This window comes from Ciconia boyciana, chromosome 2 (assembly GCF_034638445.1).
Source record: "Ciconia boyciana chromosome 2, ASM3463844v1, whole genome shotgun sequence".
Lineage (NCBI taxonomy): Eukaryota > Metazoa > Chordata > Aves > Ciconiiformes > Ciconiidae > Ciconia > Ciconia boyciana.
The window spans coordinates 79,766,285-79,775,060 of NC_132935.1; the positions used below are offsets into that span (position 1 = coordinate 79,766,285).

Genomic DNA, 8,776 nt, shown 5'->3' on the forward strand with positions numbered 1-8,776 from the left:
ACTACTTCAAACTAAAATAATCAGCAGCTGCCAGAAAACACATTCATCACAGCTACTGGTTTGTATTCTGATACCTGCATGATGGTTTGATATTTACTCTTCTGATCCATCAGCTGGTACAACATGCTGCACAACACAAAGGCTATGTTCCACATCAAGACTGTTGTGGCAAACATAATTAATTGTATGCCTTTCACAAATCCATTTATGTGGCTTGACCCACTACACATTAAGTTCAATCCAACACAGAAACATACAACAGAAAGATAGCTCAAAGAAGCATCATATTCAAGTAGGCAGAGCAATTATTCAGTATACAATCAGCTTGATGTATTTATGTGACCTAGCTTAGACCTGTCTCTTCAGAAATGGAAGAATTATGGGAAATCTGGAAGGCAGTGCAATGTTTGAATAATCTATTTTTTAAAATAATGCAAAAAATATGCTAGAATAAGGCTTCTATGTGTTAATCTAATTGGAAAGCTATACACATTGCCTTTGTATTATGCCAGCAGCATATTATTGCATAAGAGCTATTAACCATTACTGAAAGGCATTGTTTTCACAGTATACGTGCTTATGCAATGACCCAATCCTTCTCTGCTCAAGTCATAAAACTTTTAATCTTTTCAAACAAATCTGGTTTTAAATTACCTGAGCATAAAAACTTCAGGCGTGTCTTGTCTAGCTCTTCCCATATATCCATATTCATGCAACTACTTAGAGAAAAGAAAGATGAATGAATTTTTGTAAAACTTTAAAAGAAACATGACACCAGTCTGAAACCACATATGATGAATCTCAGACCAAACATAACCTTTTATGAAATTTAGAAGTTTTCAAATTATAAAAGCACATTCTCTGCACCTAACGTTATAGTTTATACCAGCAGTGCCAACACGTTATGCTTCTCAGAATCTAGCTCATGGTGTCAGAGACAATGGCAGCTCCTGATTTGACTTGCAAGAGTGGGTGTCAGACATGATTTTGAAATATACAGGAACTTAAGAGCCAAATTCCTACTGATTTCATAATCTTCCTTGAGGCAAACAAAGATGACCAAGAAATATGAGCTCTACAAACACCTGAGGGAACAATTTAATGGTCTCCACAGACACATAGTAGGTGTAAGAGAAAGCAGAAGACTGGAAAACATTCAAGAGAGATTTTTAGATTAAAATATATGTGTTTTGGAGAAACCAAGGCATTTTGGAAGACCAAGATTTAGAATCTAAGCAAAGAACACAGAAATAGGTAAGAACAGAAATTACAGGGACATGGAAATATACTGTAAAGAATCAGCAGGATTAAAAAGGGTTCTAGGAAAGGCAAAGCACAAAGAAAGGGACAAGCCCCTTTTCTTTCAAATCTGAATGCTGGATGCAAGCACAACGAGAATATGGGAAATAAGGAAGCTAAATCAGGGAAATGAGTTTTCTCCCCAAGTACAAATTTACCTCTTCTCACCAGCTCAGGAATACTGAGGTTTTTGCAATCCCTTTCCTGTCCCATAAACTCATAGTGATTAGAAAAAGTCCAGCAAGAAAGCTGTGGGCTGGGCTGCAGCTGCTCTCACCACTGAGCAGCAAGGCAAATGAAGCCTCAGGCAGTCAAACTGCACTGACAGGAAACTAAATGGAAAGTGTTGTATTAATTACCATGAAAGAGATAAGCTCAGGGAGTCAATGATGCCAGCAAGATCCTGTCATTCTCCAGTCCTAAGCAGTTAACTGTGGTTCAAAGAGCTGAGTGCATCTGCTTTGTCTCATGCCAACTACCACGAGTAAATCTTTATGCAGACCTTTAATAAAGAAAACACAAGTAGAACATTTTACGTTTAAAATGAAAACCTAACTTAACACTTCAACAGCACTACTTTCAGGTGCAAAGTATTTCAAGAACCTTTCCCGTCCCCATGACAATCTTGAGAAGAAAAAACATTAGCTGAGCTAAAGCTCCTCTTAAAATCTGAACCATTTTTCTTAACACAAGACTATACACAAAAGAGTCATGAAACTACCAATAAAACATAAAAGTATTTGTTAATCTTTGGTGCTGTCTCACTCAAATTCATTGCTGGACATAGCTCACAGTCTTATCAGTGACTTCAAGACCTGACAAATGGACACTGCCCTCAGACTACGCCTGGCCTGGTTTTAGCTCTCCCGTTGTCCCAAGATGCACAGCAATGCCACGAGACACTCAGTTACTGACTGGCAGAGCTAGAGACTCCTTAATAAAAGGCAAACTGTAAAGGAGGAAAACCAAGAAATCAAACAATGAAGAAACATGTGAGAAAGGAAGGGCAGAAACTTTGCAGTTGAATTCCTATTATCTGGAATTTAATAAAACATCAGTGAAATGGTGGTTAGAAAATCCATCTTAACAAAAAAACCCAAAGAAATTAAAAAAAACTGTAAATGCATTAACTATTTAAAGACTTCTATTATCAGAGTTTGCTGGTAACAGATCAAAGTTTATCTTCTGTACATTTCATGGAATAATCTTAAATTGAGGCAACAGGTTTTGCTTTCACAAACTAATTTTCTTCAGATACCAATGTTTTTATTGAGCTTGAAGGTTTGTCTGGTAAGGCAGTTCTTCCACTTTGACTATTCAAATTAACCCTGAACCTGGATCCAATGGGAATTTAAAATCTGTAAAGTAAGTCAGATTTAAGCCTGAGTTTTGGTTTTCACAGTTTCAGTTGATATCAGCGGGAGCTGGGTTACTCTCATCCCCTCAAAGCTGTTCAAATATAGCTCTCAATGGAAGGTGAGGGGTATTTCCATCTTTTCTAAGTCCTTGACAAAGCATATAGCTCAAGGTGGCATGTGAGATTAAGCAAAGTACAACATTTAACATATACCAAAGTGAACATCGGAAGACGCTTGTCTAAATATAAACAACAGACCATTTAATGCTACACCTAAGCCCAGTGTCCTGAAGTGCTCCTGTCTTCCAATCTGTGTGTCACAGGTTGCACGCTCCCTGCCTGTTCAATCTGTTAGCAATGCAATGGTATTAAAGAGAGTGCAGCAGAAACTTTTGAGCAGATTTAAAAATGACCAAAGAGGTTTCCACAGAGGAGACTGACAGGACTCACACCACAAACACATTAGAAACCAACTGTTGCCAAGGAAATACCAGCTAATAAATGTAATTCATAATGGATACGCTATCCAGATTTTTTACAGCAGTCAGAAGGAACCGTGAAGGGTTTACAGCTACTGTAAAATCTCCTTTGATGCTTACAACTACTGAAGAGGATGCCTGACATTTCATAACCCTTTGTGCTCTCCACAGTTTTCTGCAAGTAATTCTAGAGTTTACCATGTCCAAAGAACTGCCAACTGTCCTGACAGAGTTCCAAGTAAAAAAATTTGTGAATGCGTAAGAAATACCTGGGATTTTTATAGAACTATTTCTAAGGCAAGTTTTTTTTTTGGGGGGGAAAAAAGAAAAAAAAAAAAAAGAAAAAAAGATGCAAGTAGTTAAGTATTTCCCCTTCCCATAGCTGAAATTTCAGCCTTTAAAAAGAAATAATCGACTTAAGAACTTCAGTATACTTTTATCCATACTTACTGTTCAGGTATCTTGAATTTAATTATGTAATCATATTTTTTCAAATTAATAACTCATTACTCTTCTCCCAGACTACAAATTGCCAGACACAGCACTATCTCAGTAATCTGAATACTTTTAATGACTTTTTTGAAGTGCATTCACCTGCCTGAAGTAACATAAAATAATCTTGTATCTTCAACTTTTAAAATAAACTGAACACAAACTCAATATTCATATACATTATTGGCAGATTACCGAGTTCAGATAATTAGCTCTATTCACTTTTCCAATAACCTCATGCAGTTATCTCTTTATTTACCTATATGCATTTTTCCATTCAAAGATTAAACATGCTTCAAGTTTTCTGATGATTGCATGAAAATATAGAACATTAATGCAGATACAGCTATCTTCTGACATCCAGTTTTCTGAAAACAGATGACATCTCTCACTGGCTAAGCTCATGTCTTCAAAATACTAGTAAAAAATTTAATTTCTGGTTATATCAAAGTTTATCCTCAAACATATTAAGAAAACAACGGCTTCTGTATGATTTGCATTATTTAGAAGATATCGTGATAATCTTCCATCATGTTAGGGAAAAAACCTTAAAGTTCTTATTTTTCACTCATTTTGTACAATTACTGTCCATTCATTTTTTTAGGACTGAACATACCTTTTGAAAAAGTACAGAATTTATCTTGACAAAATTAATCTTGACAAAATTCAAAGAAATCTAACGTGGAAGCTGATATTTAAACTTCACCTCTTCTGAAGATGCATCCATCGATTTTTCTGCAGTAAGGACATCAACAACTCTCTTCCAGTTGTTGTGCTTACATGACAACTCTAGCCAGCAAAATCACCTTGCTGAAATTGCTCTTCAGCAATAAAAATCCTTTGTTTCCCTGTACCAACATCAAAACAGAGACTTTTTGTTACGCAACAGATTTGAACACAGTTGGTAAATTATTATTTTGTTTGATGTCAACATGGTTTCACTCTTTCATGAGAAATCAACTACTAAAAATGTAGCTAAGCAGGCAAGTAGTTAGGGAATGCCTGAAATCGACTTTTTGCGAGTATATGCATGCATGACCTCAAATCATTGTTGTTAAGGCAAAGGTTTCCTAAACAGCTCATTTTTCAAAAAAGCTATTTACCATAAGACTAAAACATGAGGTGATATACTGCATGAAAACTTCCGATTTTAGAAACACCTTCACACTTACTGATTTCCCATTTAAGAAGAACAATCCAAGAACAGTAACTGCTTGAAAACCTTCCAACTACAGACTTTTATCAACAATTACAGGAAAATTATGACTCTGTAAACAAACCATCATTGCTTTTTCATGATGTGCTAACACTTCAATGAGAAAGTCTTTGTCAGGATGAGCAAATGACACAAAATCAGATATGCTACAAACGGATTTATATAGGAACCCTTCATAACAAAGAGCAAGCACTACAGCATGCAGGAATTGAGCTGCAAGATTTACTTTCAAATTACAACATTCTTGGTATTATCCCATTCTTCTTTTCTTATCATTTAGCTTGATGTGACTAGCAATTTACTGTGCACTGAAATTCTGTTTGCTTTACAAAGTCATTTTGTTGCTACCAGAATTGTAACTTGAAATCTTAACATACTTTCCACAGCCACTTTTCCAATTTTATCTCAAATTCTTTCTTCTCTTTAGCATCTGGGTTTATTAATTTCCAAATAACGTCCATCTTCACCAAGTAACATCATAGTTTTGAGTATCATTCAACCACAGATTTTGAATTCCATTTGTGGAAAAGAATTGAGGACTGACTGTTGAAAGTTTTCAAGTAAATTACATTAAATATGAAATACCTTATTCACCTTCTTCACGTGAATGTAAGATGCAAACTCGTGTAAATAACAAAACAGGCACCCTAGTTCCATCTACTGACTAAGTATTCTCAAGTAAAATACATTACTCTCTTGTCTTAAAAAAGACTGGTTGGAAATTTGTTAATATTTCAAATCATTTTGAAGATAAATAAAAAAAGCTTTTCCATTAATTACCACAAATTATAATGTTTCTCAGTTGCAACACTGCAGTAGTTAAAGCTTTGTCAGGTTTTTAGTTTCTGTCATCCCAAAGCACATTAAAAAAATAAAGTATTTCAAAAAGGGAAAGAAAAAATTCCACCTATTTAAGATATAGTAGACTACAATAAGTATATTAACATGGTACTGTACATGTTTTCACTGTGCTACAACTGTGCTTCGCTGACTTATGCATTGTAAGAGACTATAAAACACATCATAAAGGACTGCAATATTAAGAAGCTGTTAATTATACTCCATATTTAAGTTTTTATATCAATTAGTTTACGCATAACATAAGATCAGGAAATCAAGACATCAAATAATCAAATGAAATAAATTATGACAGAAAAAGAAGCCTTAGTGTTGCCTGAGGTGTTTACAGACACAAAATAAACAAGTTTGTCCTCTTCACCAAAGGCATCATCAAAACCTGGGGGCTGGGTGAAGCAAGGAAAACCATGGCCAATGCTGGCAGCGACCTTTTCCTGCACCCCTCACTCTTCATTTGGGTGAAGGAGACAGCAGAGTAGACAGCAGTTCCTCAGTGGGGAAATGCTGGGGCAAAGCCTCCCTAGGACAGAGAAGCTTCCATGTCACTTCCACACCACCATAATGCATGGACAGCACTGATATGCTGAAAATATGGGGAACATAGGGGACACGAGGGGTAAGAGAAGTTTAAAGGAGTTGCTGCTTGATCTTTTCCTCTGGTGGTAGAGAAGTTGCTACCTGGTGGTAGAGAAGGTGGTAGGATCTTAATGCCAAGGCTGTCCTTCAGTACTGGTTACTGAGATGTGGGACTCCCAACTCGCAGGCCCTGCAGCAGACGTTGCTTAATTATTCATATAGAATGAGTGTTCTGTGCCCTAGCAGTCAGGGGCACAGACTTCAAATTCCCTCAGGCAGAGAAAGGATTACAGTCTGGGCAACTGGAGTATTTTCCACTGAAAAACAGAACACTTCTTTATATTTGATTTCAGCAAGGAAAAATACTTCAATTCAGTTAGATCCAGTTATATCCAATAGAAATCCAAATAGTGGTTAGGCCAAAAATTTGGAAAATTATGCAATGTAATAAAAAAGATCTGACATTTACATAAATGAGATATGATTATTCCCATTGTATCAAATAGTACTCTCCCAAATAATATATTACCTGGACAAAAATAGCCATATAATACATGATTTCTCCTTCTCAGCTTTTGTAAAACCAGCAGCGCCATCCACATATTTTAGAAATTAAAAGAGCCCAGACAGAGAAGAATTATCTATATACAGCTTTGTATGGGATGTTGCATAGACACCTGTGCAATATTTATCAAAGCTCACTTACTTACAGAAAATACAGTTCCAGGGTCAAAGCTATTTGTGAATTAGGTCACAATTCAGTGAATAGCTTTAACTAAGTAAAAAAAAAAAAAACAAAAAAAACCCCACAAACAGAAGTCAGAATGTTTTCCTTCAACATTTTCCTTCAAAAAGTTAAAATCCAAAAACATTTTGTTTGCAGGCAAGTTAAGTATTCTGCGCTATTCTCAGAATATCTACACTTTGTTCATTTTGCTATATAAAACCATTTTTGGTCTGCCATTTTCATGGCCTTTATAATACCTGGTGATCAAAGATTTAGAACTCATTGCATCAATATAATTTCTCCCTATTGCATACCTTTAGCAAAGGGCAACATAAATACCTGTACCCTAAATTCACCTTTTAAAAATATCCTTCACAAGTAAGAGTATTTTCAGACACATATTGTCTTAATGACAATAAATATCATTAAGGACATTTGCAGGAAACAAAACACATTGTATAATTTTTTCTGGATCAGGTCCTAGCACATCAGTGTTAGCCTCCACACAGTGACTATGAACAAAACAGGAATATACAGGAAGAGGCAAAAGTTAAGCACTTAACATATATCATGAACAATTCTGTCTTTCACAGACTTGCTACCATTCTCATAATTAAGGTAACAAATTAATTATTAAATAAATAATCAAGAAAAATAGTTGAAACCCATGTTAGACAAGTACCAGCTCAAACATTCGATTTACCTGGTAGAAGGAGCAAATGCTGCAGAAGCAAAGACCATGAGGGTGCCAGGAAGTCCAATCACTGTTTGTATGGAGGAGCAGCATTGCAGTAAGCATTTGCATCTCCATTGCTTAATCTTTATTAAGCTGATAAAACACCAACATGAAGCCGCTCATGTTACTACGCAGCAAGTTCTGAGTATATAAAGTAATGGCAGAAAATCCCAAGCCTATGCGCTGAATAGGAAAAAGAGAAAACAGTTTATTGCAAAAGCAGAAAAAACATAGCATCTCATCTAAAATATAAAATAAATAATAGTACAAACAAGGGTTTGTTGTAATAATTGCATTGGAATAATGGTTTCAGAGTCAAATATATTAACAGACAACTTATTTTACAACGTTAAACAGTCAAATTATGGTCAGGGTTTCAAGCACAAAAGCCTCAACCTGTCTGGTTATTATGACAAAAACAGTAGGAAATGTACCTAAAAGTGTGAAAACATGGACAAACACACACAAAGAAACAGTTAAACAAAACAGAGTTTTGGAGTTCAAATCTTTTGCAGAACATGGTTTAGATGTAAGAAAAACTTACATCTTCCCCGCCCCCTTCCCCCCTCCCGGAGAGAACAGTAACACCCAAATGGCTCAAACTAATGAAAAGCTTAAAATCTTACTCAAAGCAAACACAGGACTATGCCTTATCATTTGCTTTTGTTAAAGCTGGGAAACTGATGGCTTGTAAAAACAACGCTGAAACACCAAGTCTCAATAAACAGAATAAACTTCCAAGCCCTCATTAACCAACCTGTGTTGACAGAGGTCAGTCTGGCAAGGAGCTCACAGGACAGATGAAAGTCCAGGGCCAGGAAGGAAGCAGACAAGGCAGATGCAGGCTGATAACGAACAGGTATCAGGACTGAGAACCAGAACCTACATTAGACAACACCAGGAACTAGGTCATGAGGAGCAGACAACCAGAACATGGGAGCCCCCATGGAGCGCATCCAGAATCCAGAACAGTGAGCATGAAGAAGCAGAAACCTCTTACTTACAGAATGGATAAAATAAAACTACCCGTCAGGCC

At 36.1% G+C, this 8,776-nt stretch overlaps 1 long non-coding RNA gene across 1 annotated transcript; it reads right to left on the bottom strand.

The window, feature by feature from the left end:
• Window positions 1-1,478: 1,478 nt before the first annotated feature.
• LOC140647896 (uncharacterized) lies at window positions 1,479-8,696 on the bottom strand. The gene is made up of 4 exons (XR_012041010.1): window positions 8,498-8,696; window positions 7,708-7,923; window positions 4,334-6,467; window positions 1,479-1,801 (listed from the first exon to the last, which is right to left on the bottom strand). It is a non-coding gene; the product is annotated as an uncharacterized lncRNA (long non-coding RNA).
• Between the last annotated feature and the right edge of the window lie 80 nt (window positions 8,697-8,776).